The 19,898-nt window shown below is 48.7% G+C and overlaps 1 long non-coding RNA gene and 1 other non-coding gene across 7 annotated transcripts in view; both read right to left on the bottom strand.

Moving 5' to 3' along the window:
• LOC121820353 (uncharacterized) overlaps positions 1 to 19,898 on the bottom strand; it is a 71,042-nt gene that overhangs the window by 1,795 nt on the left and 49,349 nt on the right. For 2 of the 6 annotated variants that reach the window (XR_009595084.1, XR_006060864.2), the window contains exons 5-8: positions 14,301 to 14,448; positions 6,779 to 6,927; positions 6,027 to 6,190; positions 4,431 to 4,520 (exon numbers count right to left, since the gene is read on the bottom strand). This is a non-coding gene — a long non-coding RNA (uncharacterized LOC121820353). Of the gene's footprint in view, positions 1 to 4,430; positions 4,521 to 4,681; positions 4,745 to 4,920; positions 6,191 to 6,778; positions 11,740 to 14,300; positions 14,449 to 19,898 lie in introns of those variants that run through there. The other 4 variants (XR_009595083.1, XR_009595087.1, XR_009595085.1 and 1 more) reach the window with 4 other exon arrangements.
• On the bottom strand, positions 665 to 737 carry TRNAC-ACA (transfer RNA cysteine (anticodon ACA)). The gene has a single exon. It is a non-coding gene; the product is annotated as a tRNA-Cys (tRNA).

Raw genomic sequence — 19,898 nt, 5'->3', positions numbered from 1 at the left:
ACTTGTGATGGCAAGCACTAACAGCTTTTAACTGCTTGCTTTGCAACCCCGGGATAACCTTCAATTAAACTGATCTAAAAGCTTGAAAGAAAATAGAAAATGTTTGTCTTAAAAATGGAATCACTAACATTCTCTTCCCACCGCCAGTATTTCTTATCATCAGTATAAAAGCCAATCAAGTAGCATCCAAAACTATAATGAATGTTAAAATGAATAGATTTTAATGTATTTAATATTAATAATAGTAAATAAATATTAAAATGAATATAAATACAGTATGTCTTGGGCTTCCCCTGTGGCTCAGTGGTAAAGAACCTGCCTGTAATGCAGGAGCTGCAGGTTCAATCCCCTGGAAGAAGGCAAGGCTACCCACAAGGCTACCCAGTATTCTTGCCCCAAAAATCCCATGGACAGAGGTTCCTGTTGGGCTAGAGTCCATAGGGTTGCAAAGAGTTGGACACAACTGAGCACAACGCAGTATATTTACCATCTGAAAGTGCCAATTATCATCAACTCACTACTGTGTGGAGTGAGTGAGTGAAAGTCGCTCAGTCATGTCCAACTCTTTGTGATCCCACGGACTGTAGCCCACCAGGCTTCTCTGTCCACGGGATTCTCCAGGCAAGAGTACTGGAGTGGGTTGCCATTTCCTCCTCCAGAGGATCTTCCCAACACAGGGATCGAACCTGGGTCTCCTGCATTGTAGGCAGACGCTTTACCATCTGAGCCACCAGGGAAGTCCCACCAGATGGCTTAAAACAACTGAAATTTATCCTGTCACAGTTCTGGAAGCCAGAAGTCTGAAATCGAGATTTGCCCGGGCCACGCTCCCTCTGAAACCTGTGGGGAATCCTTCCTCCTCTCACCCTAGCTTCTGATGGCTTGCCAGCACTCTCTGTCACCTTTGATTTACAGGCATCGCTCCGGCCCTCCGTCTTCACACGTGTTTTCACATCCCCCCTGTGTCCAAACTTCCGTGTGCATAAGGACACCACTCCGACTGGATTAGGCCCCACCTTAATGAGCTCATTTTAACTTGATTACCACTGTAAAGACCCTGTCACCAGTTAAGAATACATTCTGAAATACTGGGGGTAGAACTTCAATCTATTTTGGGGGGAAGATATAATGGATAACTGATGGCAACTAAGCGAGTCCATGGTGCTAGGGTTTGGATGACTGCTGAACCTGGGTGTCCCCAGGGGACTGGACAGGCCTAAGGGCTATGGAAGGACCCGAGTCCCTGCGCCTAGCTGGAGGAGGAGCAAGCGTGTGGTGCCTGCTGTTAGCTCATGGTGTCGTCTCAAGCACATCGCAAACACCACCTGTTTGCAGACACCACCTGTTAAATTTACATTATCCTCTTGTGAGCCAGGTGTTATTGTGACCATGTCACAGATGAGGAACCTGAGGCCTGATGAAGTCAATAGACTACTTGATTCCTCTGGGTTTCTGGCTGTGATCTACTGGAGAAAGTGGGGTTTGCTGTTCGTGCTGGTGACTCCGTCACTTCCATTCCCGTTTTATTCCCAGTGGGCTTAGAATCTAGTCAGTGAGTATGGTGACAGTCCCCTCTCCTGGTTTTAGGAATGACTCACTGGGTTGCATCTTTTATCTTGATTTAACCATGAACATCGTGTGAAAGCAGAAGTGAAATATTTGTCCTTTTTCCCGAAGGTGTCACAACTGTCTGAGATTTTTGACTAGGCACTGAGTTGAAACACTGATTTCAAAGTGCCTAACATGTGGCGTCTCAGATGATAAAGCGTCTGCCTACCATGTGGGAGACCCGGGTTCAGTCCCTGGGTTGGGAAGATCTCCTGGAGAAGGAAATAGCAACCCACTCCAATATTCTTACCTGGAAAATCCCATGGATGGTGGAACCTGGTAGGTTACAGTCCATGGAGTTGCAAAGAGTCGGACACGACTGAGCGACTTCACTTTAACATGTGTTGAAAGATGTGTGTATGTGGAGGGGGGGTGTTGTTGCTTTTTAAAAAAATCCTCATAATCACCACATACAGTAGCTTATTATTATTTTTTAACTGTGTTCTACAGTGTACGGGATCTTAGTTCCCTGACCAAGGATTGAACCCAGGCCCCTGCCCTGGAAGCTTGCATCTTAATCACTGGACTGCCAGGGGATTTCCCTGTAAGATTTTTTTGTTTTAATATTTATTTATTTGGTTGTGCTGGGTCTCAGTTGCCACATGCAGAATCTTTAGTTGTGGTATATGAACTAAATTTTAGTTACAGCATGTGAGATCTAGTTCCGGACCACGGATCCGAAACCAGACCCCCCTGCATTGGGAATGTGGAGTCTTAGCCACTGTTAGGGAAATTAAATGAATAGTCTTGTTTAGGCTTCAGATACAAAGCACAGCAGGCCTCTGACCTTGCTTCTAACCTGCCCGGACACTGTCCTGACTGGGAGTGACTGCCTGCTGTGAGTGCAAGGCTTGCAGCACCATAGATAAGATGGGGAAGAAATCTTAAGATTGTTGAGCCCCTGGAGGGGGCCTAGCCAACCAAGCCCCAGGCTTCACTACATTCCAAGTTTTACACAACAAGACAGACTGCATTAATAGGAAAACAGGCTTGCAGTTTGGTCACAGATTGATGATGATATCAGTTTACGTCCATCCTGGGATTATAAATGGGAACCCCTGAGCTGCAATCTGTGAAGTCTCACCAGCGGAGCGGATGTGCTGCCTGGGACCCTTTCCCAATTGGGACTCCAGATGAGCTGTGACACGGGATTCCCAGCGCTGATTAAGTCTGGATGTTGGTCATAAACCCAATTTGGTGATGTATTCTCTGCTCTTTCTACTTTTCTTTTAATGCTAGCATATTGAGCATAAGCTAGATAATTCTCTAATAAATATCTGTTATTTATTTGTATATAGCAAGTGGCTTATTTTGTTAACAAATCCTTTGAACCTGAGACGAAAGTGAAAACAGCCACTGCATCACCAGGGGAGTAACTGAGAGCTGTTTTTAAATGAAGAATAACCTGGAAACTCCATGCCACTGAGACGTGTGTCAGAGATGGTGGCAAGAATCATCCAGGGCTTACCCTCTGCCAAATTGAGTCTAAGCATGTATTTTCTCATTTAATTATCCGAAAACGCCCGATGGGATTGGTATTAATATTTTAGCCCATTTTCAGATTAAAAAATAATGAAAACTGATGGTCCAGTTGAATCTTTTGTAAGTGAGAGAGGCAGGATTTGTCTGATTCGAAAGGCTATGCTTTGCATCTTGACTGTTCCCCTGTCATGCACACACACATCCACCACCACCAAAAACTCAGCAGAGTTCAAGTTCAAGGGAATGCAAAAACCTATCCAGGAGAGTGCTCACACCCTTTCTCCAGACCTGAAAAAGGGGCTTTCCTCCTCCCATGTGGTACTGCAGGAATGGTTCAGCAGCCCAGGGGCCCTCTTCTCACCAAACCAGGTAGCTATTTTTCAGTTGAACTTCAAAATCCACCAACCGAGGTTTCTCTGGTGCATTTCCTTTGCCTTCCCCCACCTACACCCTCCCTCTCCCCTTGTGCTTATTAACTCGGCAGGCTTACCCAGCACCTTTTATTTTTAGGATCTCAAAATGTTCAAACAAGACATTTGTATTATGTTGCTGTGCTCATGACTGGGAAACCAGGATCACAAAGACTGTAATCCTGATGCCTTAAATGGTTATGCAACAAACAATTCAAGATAAAAAGCCTCGGGTGAGGGTGTGTGTGTGTGGGGGGGTGGGGCGGCTGCCGTAGACCCTGTCCCCAGGCCCCAGGGTTTGCTGATCTGGGCTGGAAACAGCGCCTTCCTTCCAAGGGCCACGTCTGCCTCTGCAGCGAGGGTATTATTGACAGGCCTGGGGGTGGGGGTGGCAGCCAGCTGGGCTGCCTCAGAGTCAAGCTCACCCGCGTTAGCCATTTTAACCGTCTTTTAAAATTCATTTCCAATACTAGGAATAGCAGTTTGTCACTTTCTCTGTTGTTGTTTTTTTCCACAGACATATTAATATGGATGTGGCTAGCAGCTTCCAAGCTCTGAATTGAGCTCATTAAGTCACAGCTGGCTGGGAATACATGTCAATCTATGCCTTTATTTCTCAAGCTGCTTCTATAATGAAATTAAAATGGACTCCTCCACACACACCCCTCCCCTCCAAGCAAAGCCCCTTGACCCTCTGGGGAGTGGATGCCGTGTCCAGAGGATGCTTTTTTCTCGGAAGAAATGCATATATAATTCCAGTAATTAAAACATTTAATTTGGTGATTATCTTCACAAAAAGAAACCACTTGGATTAACCCTGGTGGGGGGACATTCCATCCAGCTGTTAGAACCAGGGCGGCCTGTCCCCTCCGCCCTCCTCCCTTCGAGGGAGGAGCCCACCCGCTTGGGGGGTGCTCCCTTCTCACTCACCAGAGACCAGTTCTCCGAGTGGAAGTGTGGCTGGCCAGATGGCCTCCAGCAGTACTCAGCTTGCCCCGGCTGAAATGCATGGTTGGATTTCTGAAACACAGTATTTATTTTTTAAAAGGGCTTTAAAGAAAAAGCTGATTCATTGTTACTCCAGAGGAATTCCTTAAGGGAAGATAATACCCTTAAGAGCCGACATTTCCCGAAAACCTTTACGGTTTAAATAAAATGAGCTGCGTGTCAAATAAATTCACCTGGGGAGCTTGTTAAACAAGGGGATTCCCAGGTCCACCCTGGCCTTCCTGAAACAGGAACCTGGGCAGGGGCCCATGATCCGGCTTTTAACAAGCTCCCGGGTGATTCATTTGCATCCTGCAGTTTGGGAGTCCCTAGGGAGGCGGGGGTTGGAGAAACACGGGGAGGGAGGGGACACCCACTTATCATCAGTGCTGGGTTGGGGTACAGTGAGTCACTTGGAGAGCGATGTGCTCACCTGACACCCTCTGTGCTCCATTTGGATGACAAATTAGAAAATAATGTGCAATTAAGCTTTTCACGAGGCACAGTTCATCGGTTCACCCCATCTTGTACCTCAGAGCCAGCCTTCGTGTCCCTCGGTAATCAGGAAAGTCACTAAGACTCCCTCTGTTGTGTGGATGGGAGGATAGCAGGCCAGACCTGCCTGTCAACCTGGGAAACAGAACTGGCTGAGTGAGTCCTGCTCTGGTCTCAGGAGCTGCTGAGGAGCCCAGCATACCTGCTAACGTTTTTGTATGTGGGGGCTCAGTTGCTAAGTCGTCCTGGACTCTGCAACCCTCATGGACTGTAGCCTGCCAGGTTCCTCTGTCCTTGGGATTCTCCAGGCAAGAATACTGGGGAGGGTTGCCATTTCCTCCTCCAGGGGATCTTTTCCAACCCACAGATTTGAACTCACGTCTCCTGCATTGGCAGGTGGATTCTTTACCAATGAGCCTCCAGGGAAGCCCAGTAGGGGTTCCCAAGTGTCAACTCAACCCAGGGTCATCCAGAGAACTTATTAAAAATACGGATTTCTGGAGCCCGGCCCTGAGCCATTGAGGGAGAGTGTCTTGGAGGCTGGGCCCTGAAATCTCTATTCATGGCCATCCTTCCTGGAGAATCAGGAACCACTGAGAACAGAGAGCACTGCTTGTTGGATCATGAAATTATTAGAAATAAACCTACAGAGAAGTCAATGTAAAGAAAAGAAACTAGACATCAGATGGCAGGGGAACCAGGATCTTGCACCCCTAAATTCTACCAGATTCTCCTGACAGGGGGAAGGCAGGTGATGAGGACTATAAAGAAAGACAGCCCATTAAAAGAGGTTGTGTAATTTGTTTTGCTCCCGTTTAGCAGCGGGAGCTTGCAAAATGATAGGGAGGGTGGGATGAAGATTTTAACTGCACGGGCTGCTGGCTCCTGTGAGGGATTTCTTTCTTTCTTTTAAAGGAGTATTTCCAGTGGTGTGTTGTAAGTGGGTGCTTACAGGGAGAAAAGAAAGAAAAAGCCATGATACGTACCGTTGACTGATTTCCCTGGAGTAAATCCTCCTTCCATGGCCTTTTGCAAGCTACTAACCTGATGTCACCGAGCATGAAACTGAGAAGAGATACATGCAGCTGGCTCTTCTCTGCTGGCAGGAACCCATTCCAACACACCTCGGGATGGTCCTCAAATTCAAAGGAGACCTTCCCGAAACAAATTCAGCAGTATCTGCCACAAATGTCACCACGCTGGAATCGCTGTGGGATGGAGACAGGCAGATCAACACTGTGTGGTTGAGGGCGGGCTTCTCCCCACCAGGCATGCGGACATCACCGGGTACTATGCCGGGAGCCGCAAGCAACGCTCTAGCAAGCGCAAGGTCCCTTGTCAAGGAGCCAGCAGCCCACCTAAGGCAGAGCCCCGTTCCCTAAGGAAGTGAGGACAGGCAGTGGAAACAGGAACGAAGAACTTCAGGTGGGGGAAGGGGTTCTTTCTCTTCGATTTCTGTTCATAATCACCCACTACAGACAGGGCTCATGAAAAAGGAAATGGAGCTGTAGCTGGGAGCCCGACTGGACAAGCACATTCTGCAATATTAGGGGGAAGAGCTTAGGATGACAGAGCCTGCACAACATGAACTGGAGTGGAAACGATCCAATTAATCATTCAAATTTGTGTCTCAGGAACCATGATACTCAGTTATGCATTTCAAGTACCTCTTAAAACCTGCTCTGGAGAGAGGTGTGAAACCCATGATGGATGTAAAATTAGCACATATTTTCCCAGGTAGGTGCAAATGTGCTAGGTAAATAATAGGAAAGAAAGCAGAGGTTTCTGGGAATTACCTCATTTGCATGCGTGAAGAAAGAATGAGGTGGGGTGGGAGGAGAGAACAAGGCAGATCCCAGATCCGATGGGAAATATCTTTTGTGTTTGTGGTCCTCAGAGTTGGTTGGTCCTGAAACAAAAGCAGCCAACAGCGCACAGCTCTGCTCTGTTCCCATGTTCCACCAATGTGTTGGGCAGATCCAGCATGAAAGACAAGGGGTAAAGGACAGCTGAATGCAGTTCAGTTCAGTCGCTCTGTCATGTCTGACTCTTTGCGACCCCATGGACTGCAGCACGCCAGGCCTCCCTGTCCATCACCAACTCCCGGAATCCACTCAAACCCAGGTCCACTGAGTCAGTGATGCCATCCAACATCTCATCCTCTGTCGTCCCCTTCTCCTCCTGCCTTCAATCTTTCCCAGCATCAGGGTCTTTTCAAATGAGTCAGCTCTTCGCATCAGGGGGCTAAAGTATTGGAGTTTTAGCTTCAGCATCAGTCCTTCCAATGAATATTCAGGACTGATTTCCTTTAGGAAGGACTAATTGGATCTCCTTGCAGTCCAAGGGACTCTCAAGAGTCTTCTCCAACACCACAGTTCAAAAGCATCAAATCTTCGGCACTCAGCTTTCTTTATAGTCCAACTCTCACATCCATACATGACCGCTGGAAAAACCAAAGCTGACTAGATGGACTTTTGTTGGCTGAATGCAAGGATTGCTTTATTTTCAAGCCACTCCTGTTGTAAGAAGGCAAGCCTGGAGCATGTGGGTGCCCTTGTGTGTTATGTTTGGGATGGGAGTAAAGGAAAGCTACTAATATCCTAGTTTACTAAAGGAAAAAAAAAAAAAAAGGCAAGATCCTGCCGTACAATGAGCGGCTATAAATATTTGCCGGAGGGATTGGCTGACAAACAGCGATGCGCTGGAGCCAGCCCCAGGGCACTGGCGGGCTCAAGCCGTGCGTGCACATCTCTTCCCAACTTGATGTCAGTGACGTGACACCGGCAGCCTGAAATCGGCAAGGGCAGGATTGGCACTGCGGTAACTGGCAGATTCTACAAATCGGGTCATTTGTCCCTGGAGGGCCAGTTGTTAGGACTACCGCCATATCACTGCAGGCAAGTTACTCTAATGGTTGGACCATAACTGTGGCACTGAGTCTGCTCAGGCCACCATCACAAAATACCACAGACTGGGTGGCTGAACCAACAGACATTTTTTTCTTATAGTCCTGGAGACCAGAAGTCCAAAGGCAAGGTGTCAGCAGGGTTGGTTTCTGCTGAGGCTGCTGTCCCTGGCTTGCAGGTGGCTGCCTTATCACTGCGTCCCCACGTGGCCTTTCCTCTGTGCCTGCCCGTCCCTGGCATCCCTTCCTCTTCTTATAAGGACACCAGTCAGGCTGAATTAGAGCTTACTAGTATGACCTCGGAGAAGGCAGTGGCACCCCACTCCAGTACTCTTGCCTGGAAAATCTCATGGGTGGAGGAGCCTGGAAGGCTTCAGTCCATGGGGTCACTGAGGGTAGGACACGACTGAGCGACTTCCCTTTCACTTTTCACTTTCACGCATTGGAGAAGGAAATGGCAACCCACTCCAGCGTTCTTGCCTGGAGAATCCCAGGGACAGGGAAGCCTGGTGGGCTGCCGTCTATGGGGTCGCACAGAGTCAGACACGACTGAAGTGACTTGGCAGCAGTAGCAGTATGACCTCATTTGACCTTAATTACTTCCTTAAAGGTGCAGTGTCCAAGTACAGTCACACTGGGTGCTGTGGCTTGAGGTGCCTCTGGTCAGCGCTCCCCGAGCATGAGTCTTCCTTTTTGACACTGACAGACAGCTCACCTCGGCTGTCCCACACCACCCTTGGCGTCTGCACCGTCGGCTGCCTCCTGCCTGTTCTCCCATCAGCCTGCTCATCCATCAGTGCGACAGGCACTGTGCTAGTGGCATGGGTGGGGCAGTGCACGTGGCAGCCTGGTCCCTGCACACACACGCAAGCCACAACAGCTGTCATGCCTCCTTGAGACAAGGGCCGGCCATGAGAGGACAGAGTGGGCTGACCCTGGGGAAGAGCTATTTGAGCTGAGATCTGAACCACTGAGTAGGGTTAGCTGAGTGGAGAGGAGTTAAGTGTGGGCGACACAGAGCAAGCAGCTGTGCAAAGGCACTGAGGCAGAAAGGGCGAGGTGTGTTCTGCTGTCTTCAGGCAGGGCTCCCTTCTTGGAAACTTCTCCTCCCACCACCTCCCCAGCCCCCACTCTGATGAGTCCTGCTTGGTGGAGAGGCGGCAAGAGAAAACTCATAGACTGGGAGAAGGTGACGTGAGGGCTGGGGAGCTTGTTAAGAGGCTAGAGTCCTCGGTGAGTTTTTTTAAATCTTCAGTGATTAAGAGAACAAGAACCTTGCGGGGTGAGAGACCATGACCAGAGAGAGTAGAACTTCCAGCATCGAGTCGAGAGTGAAGCACTTCTGGGAGATGATGGAGGCTGAAGGGACCTATGGCCTAGGGGGAGGGTGCTGAGGTGAAGGTCGCTGAAGGCAAGCAATTCAAGAAAAGAAGAGCCTGGAGAGGCCAGCCTGGGAGTCAGTTGGAATACACAAGGAAAGGGCAGAAGAGCTACAGGAAAGACCCCAACGGAGACGACAGGGCCCCTGCCGGTACCAGCAGAGCATGTAGGAAAGTCCGAGGGGGCTTTGCAGCCTCTGACCCCGCTCCTTCCTGTTTTGCTGCCTCCAGTGGTGAACCGCGCTGCTGTTGGCAGGGGAACGTAGCGAGGACCGCGGTAAAGGCCAGGGTTTGGGGACTGAACTCTGACAAACATCGGGAAAACAACACTCCAGATTGATTTATGTAAGAGATAAATATTTGTTTGCAAAACTAGGAGTACATGGGATAAAAAAAGAGAAACATAAATTCAGGCATTGCTGGTATTGACTGTACCCCAGTTTCCCGGCCACCCAGAGGCACCACTTAAACAGTAACAAACCACATGTTCTTGGCTGGCACCCACCGTGGCTGAGCACCCAGCCTTCTGCCTGGTGTTTCTCAACTTTTTTCTGGGAGCTTTGCACAAGTGTCTCTAGAAGCTCACAACAGCCCTCTCTGGCCCCGCTGGGAGTCCCACCACTCTGTCCACATCCCATTCCAGCTCATTCTATGGAGGGTCCTGGTCTTGTGGCCCAGAAGTCCGCTTCCCCAGGGCTGTTCTATCTTGAGGACTCTGGCATCATTTCCAAGGGTGCCGTGTCCTGGGGCTTCCTCACTGGTGCTGCCTCTTGCAGTTTCCTGGAAGGACACTGCTCCTGGGTCCTTCTGCTTAGTCCTGCAGGGACCTCGTCCTGGTTGGCTGTGGGCACCTGTGTTAGTGTACTGAAGCCTGGAAGGGGACAGAGCTTTGCTCTGTGTTCTGGAAACTTTGACACATAGAAGTCATCCCCTGCTTCAGGTCACAGAGGGGAGACTGTGTGATCTTGTCTTCTTCATGATCTGAAAGTCAGCTAGGGTTCCTCTGGCCCTGGCGACTCACAGCCTGGACCCCTCTGTGCAAGCCCGAGGCACTCTCCAAGGTCCCCAGGGGAGGCTGGCACTCTCACCGTTACCTCGGGGCCAAAGCTTCTGATGTGACAGTCAGCTCAGCGTGTGGGTCCCTCACCATCTCACACATGCCATTTTCTGTTTCACACATTCTTGGCCCTGCCATGAACCTCAGCTCACTCTGATTTTTATTAAAAACAAAAAGACCTGCCATTCATATTAGTGATCAGTGAGATGTGCTAGGCATTACTAAACACGTAGGGGGCCGAGAGAGGTTTATATCATGGCCGCATGTGTGTGTGCTAAGTTGCTTCAGTCACGTCTGACTCTTTGTGACCCATGGACTGTAGCCCGCCAGGCTCCGCTGTCCATGGGATTCTCCAGGCAAGAATACTGGAGTGGGTTGCCATGCCCTCCTCCAGGGGATCTTCCTGACCCAGGGATTGAACTCGCATGCCTCCTGCATTTGCAGGTGGCTTCTTTTCCACTGGCATCACCTGGGAAGCCCTTATCACAGCAGCATAAACTCATAAGGAGATTGGACTTCCCTGCATCTTAAAAATAACCCACTAGTGATTGTACCCAGGTACACAGGCTTTGCAAAACTGTTCAGCAATGTCTAGCCCAGCTGAAACTTGCATACTATACCCTGACCCAGCAATTCCATCCCACAGACATGCTATGAATATTCACCAAGATGTGTAGGAGAATGACCCTATGGCCATAGTCCCAACAACAGCCTCAAATGAAAAAATGCCCAAATGTCTGTCTACAAATGTCCAAGCTCATAGAAAGCATATGTAGGTTGTGGTGTATTTATACAAGAGAACACCCTACAGCAGAAAGGAGTGAAATACAAATAACAGGCAACAATGAAACTCACAGCTCTTATGCTGACTGGGAGAAGTGAGACACCAGAGAGTAGATGGATTTTTTATATTTCCATTTATACAAAACCAGGCAAAATGAGTTCTGGCTGCTTGAGAGCAGGAGGGGTTGTTAAAGCCAGAAGGAGGCATGAAGGGGGGTACTCAGAAGGTTCTGTTTCTCGATGGAGGTGCTGGTGACACGTGGAGTCACCTGGTGGCAACTCACCAGGCCTGTTTGTAGGTCTCTAAGGCACAGGACATGAGCATCTCGCTGCCCTGGCTCCAGCCCCTGAGGGTTCACTCTTCTGGGTTTCTCCCTCTCCCCTTCACCTACTCTCTTGGCACAAAGAGATATTTGTCTCCAAGACAAGTTCCTGCACCAGCCTTTAAGAATATAATTTCCCCCACCTGGAAGGGTTAGGCGGGCTTGGGGAGGGGCCCACGGCCTGGCAGTGCTGCGTGGTGGCTCTACCTGGAGCTCTGGGTCATCACTAGCACACCTTTGGCCTCCGGGGCTTGCCAACTGGGCAGCCGTAAAAAAGTGACTTGGCTGCTCTTGGCCGTAGTCTCCCCTCCTGTGAAAAAGTGACAATGTTAGCCCCGACCTCAAAGGACTGAGCGACAGGATCAAGTGGACAAATATGTGACCAGCACCTAGACTACCACCTGGATGTGTAGCCATCACTGCTGCTCCGAACCCCTCGTTTTATAGAGTATCCAAAGAAAAGAGCTCCGTTTTGGGTTCTTTTCTTGATGTCATACATCCTGACCAACTTCAGACTCCAGTACAGGTCCATGCAGTGGAAGGGCTGGATGTAAGAGAGGCTGAGAATAGAATCAGGCCACAGGCACCAGGCTGCACTTGAAGTCCAGGCCTGCCTCCAATCTGAGCTTTATACCCCCTCCTCCTCTAGTTCTTTCTCCAGAAGCAAATGGAGCCCAGCTGGACTCACCATTCCAGTCCACGAGCTGGTCCAGGCCCAGCTAAATCCCTTGAAGGGGTTCCAAATTAGCGGAAGCCAGGGCATTGCTGCATAGGTTCTTTAAAAATATCACTTACAACCAATCAATTTCTCTCTTCCTTATTTTACACACCCACAAGCATGCACACACACTTTATTCACAACTGGATTTTTAACTTTTGGCCGTCCTGGGTCTTTGTTGCTGTTTGCACAGACTTTTCTCCAGTTGCAGCAAGAGGGGCCTATACTTCAATTTGGTGCCTGGGCTTCTCATTACCATAACTTCTCTTGCGGAGCGCAGGCTCTAGAGCATGTGGGCTTAGTAGTTGTGGTGGCTGGGCCCAGTTGCCCCAAGGCAGGTGAGATCTTTCTGGACCAGGGGCTGAATCCATGTCCCCTACATTGACAGGCAGATTTGTAAGCATTGGACCACCAGGGAAGTCCTACTATTGTTATTTTTAAATGCTTACATATTCTGTAAATGTCTGTTTTAATTTCTAATAAGGCTCAGTCTTCATAGATAAAACCCACATGACCAAAAGCTCTTTGGAATCCCCACTTTCAGAGTGTAAGGTGGTCCTGAGGGCAAGAAGTTTGAGAGCCACTGAACAAAAGCAGGAAGATGGTACTATATTCCCTCTCTCCCTCCCCTCTTCCGTTCCCCTCCTCCTGGGCCTCCTGTCCCACAGCTTGAAGGGACTCTAGGTGTGGCTTGTCTCTAGCTTTTGCTTTGAGAGCCCTGCACTGACCTCTTTCTGCTGGGCTTCTGCAGGGACTTGAGAAAGACTTGGGGAATCTGAATGTATCTCGGTTCCCTGGAAAGCTGCGTCAGACAGAACATGAAGCAAGAGGGCTTCACATTTCACATTCTGGGGTTAAGAGCAACACCTGCTGGAGGCTTCCCTGATGGCTCAGCAGTAAAGAATCCACCTGCTGTGCAGGAGATACAGGAGATGCTGGTTTGATCCCTGAGTGGGGAAGATCCCCTGGAGGAGGAAGTGGCAACCCACTCCAATATTCTTGCCTGGAGAATCCCATGGACAGAGGGGCATGGCGGGCTGAAGTCCATAGAGTTGCAAAAAATTGGACACAATTGAAGCGGAGAAGGCAATGGCACCCCTCTCCAGTACTCTCGCCTGGAAAATCCATGGACAGAGGAGGCTGGTGGGCTGCAGTCCATGGGGTCGCAAAGAGTCAGACACGACTGAGCGACTTTACTTTCACTTTTTACTTTCAGGCGTTGGAGAAGGAAATGACAACCCACTGCAGTGTTCTTGCCTGGAGAATCCCAGGGTCGGGGAAGCCTGGTGGGCTGCTGTCTATGGGGTCGCACAGAGTCGGACACTACTGAAGCGACTTAGCAGCAGCAGCAGCAGCAGAAGCGACTTAGCACACACGCACTGCTGGAGGCAGACAGTCTACCCCCTGGACCATGAACCCAGGCAGGAAGACTTGAGAGTCTTCTGTGGGAGTGTTTTGTTCTGATTACATCTTCTTTGGTAATAATTGAAAACGGAAGTTCTTGCCTCTCCACAAAACAAGCCACCCATGCTATGGGAAGGAAAGAATTCTCAGTAAGAAACATTACTTTAGGAGACAGGAGAACCCCTGTGGTTGAGGGGAGAGTCGGGACGTGATCACTACGGAGGCCAAGGCCAGTGTGAAGCAGCCTGACCTCTGCAGGGGGGACACGGGGGGGGGGGGGGGGGGGCCCAGAGCAGAAAAGCACGTTACTCCATTTGAACAGCAACATGTGCAGCGAATCAAGCTGTAGGCGTGTGGATAACGACAGAAGCAGGCGGCCCAGAAGTCCCAGTGTTCAAATCTAATTCCTCCTTCATCTTTCAGGTGAGCATAAAGAGAAATTTTCTTCTCAAGAGTTGTTAGACTTGAAGACAGAGAGGAGGCTGGCCACCTGGTTGCAACCCTAGTTCTGTCACTTGCTGTGTGAACTCCCCATTCCTCAGTCTCCCTATCTGTAAAATGGGGATGAATAGCCCCACAACTTGAGCACTCTTTACCTGTGAAATATTATTCAAGTAAGTCTCTATTAAGAGGTAGGCAGCTATGGTGGTGGTAGGGACATGAAAATTCTCACCCCCACCCCCGAAGTCATCAGGCCACCATCTGCAGCAGAAGCAAGTCCTTCTGTTTCCAGGAGGACACAGACATACCCTTTCGTGTTTGAATGATTCCAGTGTGGAGTTCAAGGAAGCTTTTTGGTCTCTGTCTTCAAGAACAAGCCAAATTGTAGTTACCAGTTTTTGTTTGGTGAATCCAGGAGGCTGGAGGTGAGCAGGGGGAGAAGGCACAATTGGAGATCTGAGAGGGTGGGAGAAAGGAGTTATAGACTCTAGTTGTCATGGAGAATCCAGACTCATCATATGACTCTACCTTCAAAGCTGGGCTTCTCTGGTGGCTCAGTGGTAAAGAATCTGCCTGCCAATGCAGGAGACCCAGGTTCAATCCCTAGTTCATGAAGATCCCCTGGAGAAGGAAATGACAACCCACTCCAGTATTTTTGCCTGGAAAATCCCATGGACAGAGGAGCCTGGTGAGCTGCAGTCCATGGAGTGGCAAGAGTCAGACATGACTTAGCTACTAAACAACAATACCACCTTCAAGACCAGGGGCTGACATACAGGTTTGCACCCCACTGAGTCTAGCTGCATCACTTAAACTGGACAAATTGGATGGACTGCCATGGGCACTTGGCATTTCCACCTCATTTCCAACCTGCATCTCCTGCCCCAGTTTTGGTACCACCAAAGTCCCATATCCCAGACAAACCAGGATGATGGTCACAAAGATCCCTATCCCCTCCTTAAATATGAATGAGGAACTTCATTCACGTATGTGTGTGCTAAATCACTTCAGTCGTGTCTGACTGTTTGCAACCCCATGGATTATACCCCGCCAGGCTCCTCTGTTCTTGGGGTTCTTCAGATAAGAATACTGGAGTAGGTTGCCGTGCCCTCCTCCAAGGGATCTTCCCAACCCAGGGATCAAACCCACATCTCTTATGTCTCCTGAAAGGCAGGCAGGTTCTTTACCACTAGCATCACCTAGGAAGCCCCCAAATTCTCATGACTCCTTCTCAGTAATGCCTGGTCATATTTGCTGGGGAAAAAAGGAAAACACCTCATGAGATGCTCTTTCAGATCCTGCTAACCAAGAATATCCTCTGTGCTGCAGCTGCTTGGACCTGAGTTCACCCCCGTTGGGAGCAGTTGTAAGAGTAACTTATCAACATCCTCCTCCTCCATATCCTTTCTCTGACTTAGCAGGAAGATATTTGTCAAAGCCCCTTGTGGAGGTGGGGAGGAAGAGGGAGATAAATGATGGGGACCAATACGGCTGGCCATAGGACCCCTGATGAGGGAGCACTCACCCAGTGAGGGAGCACTCCATCACTTATACAAGCCCCCCAGCCCTTCCATCCTTATCTGCCTGGGGTGCTCCAGCAGAGATTCCCTGCTGGGTAGGAAGCAGTCTGGATGACTTAGATTTTCCAAAGCTAAAGTTCTGAGGCTCCAAATGCCAGGAAAGTCTCTCTTGCCCCAGGATAGTGTCCACAGATGAGCCTTTGTGGGTGTTTCCAGACACTTTCCCTAGTTTGAGTCATCCCCATTGCCTGGTACCTTCAGGGCCTTCAGGACTGGTGGCTGTCCTCATGCAGCTAGCTCTGAATATACAGGGAGGAGCTAGACTAGCGCCAGACAACATCCACTGAAGCCAAGGTAGGCCCACACGTTTGGCCTGGAGTGTTCCTCTTGCACAAGCCCAGGGAACAGCCTTGTCATGTCAGTTGTGGTCTTTAGTTGAATCTGACTGGGTAACTGAAGAGAAGCAGGAATATATTGGAAGGACATGGAAGAGTTCAGAGACTCAAAGCAAAGCCAGAGAACCAACTTGAAAACAACAGAACAAGGCCGTAACGAATGTGCCACGCTGTCCACGTGAATCAGCTCCAAACATCTTCAGTCTGTGAAAGATCAAATCCCCAGAGGAAAGTCGGATAGGCCAGCTTTTGTTACATGTCTGCCCCTTTACTGGGCAACATTATTGATGGTACCTAATGGCAGACTTATATGCAGAGTACAGCATGAGAAACGCTGCGCTGGAAGAAGCACAAGCTGGAATCAAGATTGCCGGGAGAAATATCACTAACCTCAGATATGCAGATAACACTACCCTTATGGCAGAAAGTGAAGAGGAGCTAAAAAGCCTCTTGATGAAAGTGAAAGAGGAGAGTGAAAAAGTTGGCTTAAAGCTCAACATTCAGAAAACAAAGATCATGGCATCTGGTCTTATCATTTCATGGCAAATAGATGGGGAAACAGTGGAAACAGCATCAGACTTTATTTTGAGGGGCTCCAAAATCACTGCAGATGGTGACTGCAGCCATGAAATTAAATCTTGCTCACTCCTTGGAAGGAAAGTTATGACCAACCTAGATAGCATATTCAAAAGCAGAGACATTACTTCACAAACAAAGGTCTGTCTAGCCAAGGCTATGGTTTTCCAGTGGTCATATATGGATGTGAGAGTTGGACTGTGAAGAAAGCTGAGCACCGAAGAATTGATGCTCTTGAACTGTGATGTTGGAGAAGACTCTTGAGAGTCCCTTGGACTGCAAGGAGATCCAACCATCCCATTCTAAAGGAGATCAGTCCTGGGTGTTCTTCGGAAGGACTGATGCTGAAGCTGAAAGTCCAATACTTTGGCCACCTCATGTGAAGAGCTGACTCATTGGAAGGGACTCTGATGCTGGGAGGGATTGGGGGCAGGAGGAGAAGGGGACGACAGAGGATGAGATGGCTGGATGGTATCACACCGACTCGATGGACATGAGTTTGGGTGAACTCCGGGCGTTGGTGATGGACAGGGAGGCCTGGCGTGCTACAATTCATAGGGTCGCAAAGAGTCAGACACAACTGAGCGACTGAAGTGAACGGAACTGAATGGCAGAGGGCAGGGGAGGAGAAGAGAGAGTTATTTTATCAGGAGAGGATGCCATGGATGATGGGTAGGAAAAGTATTAGATGTCCCTTACAGGAAGACCCAGTGGCAAATCTGCTCAGAGAGATGGCCCTGGAGCCCACCTGGATTATAGCAGAAGAGACTGGAGGTGGGCTTAGCAATTCAGGGCAAAGCTGATAGTGTGGCAGACAGCATACTATCAGAAATCGTTTCATTACAAAATTGGTGATATTCTTGTGGAAGAAACTAAGAAATGACAGAAAAGTCTAGGAAGAGAATTTTTTAAACCATCTTTAATTCCACTACCGCGATATGACCACACTTAATCCTTGAGGGTGACTTTGAACCTGATGTTTAAGCACCAATAACTGCTCGAGGAATATTTTTGTGCCATTGGCCTAATAAATGACTTAGCTGTCGCACCCAGTGAAAGAGACAGAGGAGACCCCTTTGGGCACATAGTTCTATCAATACTGGGGACCAAGCATCCACTTGCCCTCCATCCCATAGAAGGTTCAATCTGGACACCAGCCAAAGTGGCGGAAGCTTCCCCAGACATGGTCCTATATAAGGAAAGCCTCTCATCTCCATTGTACAAACATCTAAGGAATTTTCTTGTGTTTATGCTGCAGGGACCTGTGACTCTAGATTGTTCCTGTGGGTTTCTGCAGGTTCTAATGAATTCTATATTGCCCTCTGACATGAATAGATCACATTTCCCTCTGATCTTTTAAGGGGTCACTACCTTTGTTAAGTCACTTGAAATGATGTCAAGAATATGCATCACGATAAAGAGTGCAGTTACTAGGAGGATGGAATCATGGGGCAATCCTAGTTAAAATAAAGCTATAACTATCTTCATAATGTGTCATGTATAATACAGATGTGTGCATGCTTAAATTCCTGAACCTATATATTTATGAATTAAAAACTGAGAGCTTGCTTGTTTTGACCTTTGCTGACATTTGCTAAGGGATGGAATTTGTGGTGCTATAAAAGTTCCAAGTCCATCCCTTGGAACTAGAGAAACCTGAACAGTTCCACAATGAACCCTCAGGAAGAGAACAGGCCACATTCCTATTGACAGAGTCTACCTTCAGAATTGGATGGAATCACTCTTGAAAGACTTCACCATTTGTCCACAGAGGAGTACTACCCCTCTTTGTTTTTTATAACTCATCTCATGTGTCTCTGACTCCAGCCTCCCTCATTCTAATATCTTCAGGGAAATTTGCTTTCTTTACTAAAATGCTTCATCTCTACAGAAAGGGAGTTCCTAGGTCAAGACTGGGGACCACTGGACTTGGTGTAGTGATACACAAAGGACTTTGGCAGTGGGAATTCTTTCTTCTCGTATTTCTTCTATGAGACTTTCATGAGCTCCTTTAATTCTCTCATTTCTTATTATTGTTCTTCAGGAGTCTGCTTTAGTCCTCTTCATGTCTTCAATCTATTTCTCCTCTTGAGTGATCTAGCCCGCTCAAGATCCTGAATTTTATATCTCTGACCCAGCTTTCTCTCAAGTTCCAGACCCACTTACCCACACGGCACTCCACACTTCTACCTTAAAATTGTCACCAGCGCCTCAAACTCAGCATGTCCTGCAAGCTCACTCTTCTTCCCGTGTTTCTTATCTCAGTCAATGGCACCACGACTCGGTCAAGCTAGAAACTTACGAGTCATTACACCTCCCTCACTCTCTCCTCATTCTGTTCACTAAATGCTATTTAATTTTACTCATTTGGTGAATCAATTTTAACCTCCTATTCTGTGCCAGACATCGTGTTGAGGATCTAATGGTGAGCAAAAATAATTGGTCCCTGCCCTCACGGAGCTTACAGTCCAGTTGGGGAAACAGACAAACAATGTTATGAAAGACATATGTGGACTGTTTAGCATATACTCTGGGGAACAGGGAAGCCCTTGAAGGAAGGACATTTAAGAGAAGAGCTAGAGAATGCCTTAGGAGTTAACTAGATCAAGGGCTGGGGTGGGGCGTTCAACTTCTAAGCAGACAACACTGTCCAGGAGGTGGAATGAGAGAGACTTCAAGGAAGCCTTTGCGGCTCATGCAGGGGTAATGATAACAGAAGAGCCTGGAGAGGTAGGCAGAGGCCCTACCGTTCACCACCTTGTGAGGATGCTGGGCCTTCTCCTGAGGACAGAGAAGAGTCTGAAGACTTTGAGGGGAGGGTAGAGTCAAAGGGTAATAGATTTATGTATGAACAGCACTCTGGCTACAACGTGGAGAGTGGATTTGGTAGGGCCTGAGCGGACGTGGGAGGGTAGAGGAAGACGGCCCATTGGCTTCCTTCCTGCCGCTCCTGTGGCCACGGTCCCCAGCCCTGAATTTGTCTCCTGCCTTCCAGCAGAAGACATTGCTACTGTTCCCCCCTCATGCTCCATCTTCTTACCTGCCAATTTCTCTCAACAGAAAGGAAACCCAGGGAGTCTACACTGCGCTCAAAATAAAGTTCAAATGCCCTAACTGGCCACAAGTCCCTTTAAACCTGGCCCTTGTCTCCCTCTCCAAAGCCACCTCCAACCACTAGTCCTCAAGTACCCTATGCCTTGGTCCACTAAAAGGGAATTTGAGAGGCGGAGAGCACTTTGAGGGGAATGGCCCAGAGGAGCAGAAGCAACCAAGCCAAGGCTGAGGGTTGAGCCCCAGGTCCAATGTGTTGACCCAGCTAAGTACACAGGAAACTGGCCCAAGTCAGGGTCTCAGGCAACTTCGGGCAGTTGGCTCTGAGTATCAAGGACCAACACTTGGGAAGCACTTGGGAATA

This window comes from Ovis aries, chromosome 9, assembly GCF_016772045.2.
Source record: "Ovis aries strain OAR_USU_Benz2616 breed Rambouillet chromosome 9, ARS-UI_Ramb_v3.0, whole genome shotgun sequence".
Taxonomy (NCBI): domain Eukaryota; kingdom Metazoa; phylum Chordata; class Mammalia; order Artiodactyla; family Bovidae; genus Ovis; species Ovis aries.
The sequence above is the reverse complement of the archived record's forward strand: the minus strand, read 5'-3'. Positions and strand labels throughout refer to the sequence as shown.